This window comes from Echinops telfairi, unplaced genomic scaffold, assembly GCF_000313985.2.
Source record: "Echinops telfairi isolate 266 unplaced genomic scaffold, ASM31398v2 ScPeMD7_7473;HRSCAF=8511, whole genome shotgun sequence".
In the NCBI taxonomy this organism is placed as follows: Eukaryota; Metazoa; Chordata; class Mammalia; order Afrosoricida; family Tenrecidae; genus Echinops; species Echinops telfairi.
Window position 1 is genome coordinate 8,753,934 of NW_022111377.1, and position 3,674 is coordinate 8,757,607.

The window sequence follows — 3,674 nt, forward strand, 5'->3', positions numbered from 1 at the left end:
ATTTGATTATATATATATGTATGTATGTATTTTTGTTGAAAAGTAAAAAATTCTCTCCAAATGTAAACTATATAGAAATGTCTCAACTATGTTGTCATTAATATTTGTGGATCTTATAAAGAAGCCTAGTGCTACAATGATTAAAGCACTTGACTGCTGACCCAAAAGGTCAGTGGCTTGAACCCTCTAGCCACTCTGCAAGAGAGAGAGATGTCCCAGTCTGCTTCAGTAAAGATTTGCAGCTCTGGGCACCATTTGGACAGTTCTGCTTTGCCCCATAGGGCTGCTGTGAGTTGGAATGGATTCAATTGCAGAGAGTAATCTGATAGCTTTACGAACTATTCCGGAGCCCTGGTGGTGTAGTGGTTACCACGAGCCACTCTGGGAAAAAGAAGAGACTTTACTCAGAATTGACTCAATGGCCGTGCTTAATAAGCTCTTCTCCTTGAATCTGGTATAGTACCATCTATTTCTGGAATGATATATTCAAAATTTTACATTTTGAAACCTAATGTGAAGTTAACAATTTTGGAGAAGACATTTATAAACACATAGAACACTGATAAGATATATAAAGATCTCTTATGAATCAATATGATGAAGATTAGCAACTCGATTTAAAAAATAGATAAAGAGATAAATACACATATGCAAATACGCCATGTTAAACCGCACATATTTGTAGGTATAGTCCCTCCCATGTTTAAGGTTTTTCATATATATATTTATATTTATTTTATTGGGGGCTCTTACAGCTCTTATCACAATCCATACATATATCCATTTTGTCAAACACATCTGTACATATGTTATCACCATCTTTTTCAAAACATTTGTTTTCTACTTGAGCCCCTGGCATCAGCTCCTCCCCCCCTCACTCCATCCCCCTTTCTCCTCCATGTCCCTTGATAATTTATAAATTCTTCTTCTTTTTTTTTTCTTCATGTCTCACACCAACTGGTGTCTCATTTCACCCACTCTTCTGCTATCTGTCCCCCTGGGATGGGAGCCATACATCGATCATTGTGATTGGATCCCCCTTACTCTGCTACAAATATATCCATGAATATGAAATGGATTTGTTGAACCAAAATGTGTGTAGATTGTTGAATATAAACTCGTGATCTGCTGTGAACCTTCACCTAGATCACAATAAAAAGTGAAAAACATAACAAAAAATAAAGGTGAACAGAAATGTTGTAAAAGATATCCAATAATAACTGGAAAGGATGCTCACTTGTGATCAGAAAAATGCAAATTAATTAATATTTAATTCAGTTCAATGACACCATTATTGTATTGGGCAGGGTTGACTAGAGAAACAAATTCAGGTACATTCATATATGTATAAGAAAGAGCCTTATATCAAAGAGTTATTATATATTGAGAAAACATCCCAGCCCACTCCAGATCAAGTTCATAATTCTGATATTAATCCATATGTCTGATACTAGTCCATAAATTCCTCTATAGACTCACACAGCACATGCAATGATGCAGAATGCAGGAAGATCACAGGCCAGTGGGTAGACAGTCTTGTGGATCCAGTGGCAGTGGAAGCATCTCAGTGCTGGCACAAGGTCAACACATGGCTCCTCTAGATCTGAGTGTCTCAACAGCAGGAAAGGGAAGGCAGAGAGAGAATGGGTCCAGCCTCCAGTGAGCTATTTATCTTCATCATGCTTCTAAATGAGGTCATCAAGCTGCAACCTGATTGACAGGCTAAACTCCACCCCTTCAATGCTTACTACCCTCAAGTGGACAGGAGATTATGTGACTACCACAATTATATACTGGAATGTTGACAGATAATAAAAAGTCTGACAGTTGCATAATGATAATGGACCATAGGAGCAAATGGAAACTCATAGATTGCTAGTGACACTAAAAATTGATACATCGACTTTGGAGAGCTATTTGATGGAGCCAGGTCTTACAGTGGTTAAGCACTCAACTGCTAAGTGAAAGTTTAGGGATTTGGACCGAACAATTATTCTGTGAATGAAAAACTAGGCAGTCTGCATCTATAAATATTTACAGCCATAGGTCAGTTCTATGTCCTATAGGGTCGCCAGGTGTTAGAATTGACTCCATGGCATTGGGTTGTTTCTTGTTGTTGGTTTGGTTAATACAATTGAACATATATATGCTTATTCCATTTCCCCAGTTATTCTACTTTATAAATCTCAGACAACACATATCTGAGGTTGTTTAGCACAGCAATTTGCACAATACCAAAAAGACTACAAAAAGGGAACAAATAGTGGAATATATTCATATAACACCTATATCATGTAAAAGTTAAAGAATGAATTGGAGTTATATGTCTTAATATAAATAGACAGTACTTGAAATAGATTTTGTTTTAACCCCAACATACAATGGTAGGCAGAAACAGTTGGCAAACCTTATTTAGGTACAATATTAATTGCTTTGTTTAAATTTAAATGTAAAAAAATCTGAGGATTTATGGATACCTATATGTCGGAGCCCTGGTGGCACAGTAGGCTGCTAAGTGCAAGGTTGGCAGTCTGAAGCCACCAGCAGCTTCTTGGGAGCAAGATGAGGCTTTCTACTCGCATGAAGAATTCCAGGCTTGGAAATTCATGGGGGAAGTTCTGTCCTGTGTGTTGGCATCGAGTCATTGGCCGTGAGATTTTTTGTTTGTTTAGTTTATTTGTTTATATGTATTGGGAGCCCCGGGGACATACTGGGTTATGAATCGGGCTGCTCACCGCATGGTTCACAGTTCAAAATCCCCTGTTCTGTGGGAGAAAGACAAAATTTCTCCTCCTGTAAAGTCACAGTCTTGGAAATCCACAGGGCCTGTTCTACTCTGTCGTCCTACAGAATTGATGGCAGTGAGTTTGGTTTATGTATTAGTCAAGGCTTTTCAGAGAAATAGAACCAGCTGGATACACATAGATTCATTTTAAAGAATTGGCTCATATGCTTTTAGAGGTTGGCAAGTCCACAATCTGTACAACAAACAGTTTGGAAAAGCCAGCTGGATTGCTATGTTGCAGTTGGGTTTTTGTTGTTGTTTGAACATTTTATTCTGAATTGGGTGAAGGTTTATAGAGTGCATCAGTTTGCCATAATTAGTACAAGTTTTTCATGTTATTGATGGCGAGCCGATAATATGATGTCACCCATCTCATTTTCCTCCCTGCGCTATTATTCACTGTATAGGCCTGTCTGTCTATCATGTGTCTAAAATTTGAGTCATGGGATGAGCTCAGTTCCAGACTAAGGAAGGGCCATGGTCTCTGGGGCTCCACCAGTCGCTATCAGACCAAAAATCTTGATGGAGCCCATCTAGTTAGTCTTGTCCCATGGAGGTGGTGGCTGAAGTTTCCATGGTTTCCATGGATCTTCGATGTTCTTCGGTCTTCTTTGCTCAGGACAGGGAGACCAGTAGTTGTACCATAGCCACTCACAAGCTTTGAAGACTCTAGTCACTACTAATTAAAGTAGGGTGTAGAACATTTTCGTCTTGTGAACTACGTTGTGCCAATAGTTGGGCACAATTGTCGTGCCAAGACCCCATTTGTTCTATGATCCTGAGCTCCCAGGTCAGTGACTTTTCTCTCAAGGTATTTGGTTATGGCTAAGAAGTTTTCATAATGTGCTACTATTTCATGGATATATTTGCAGCATAGGTGTGTATATAT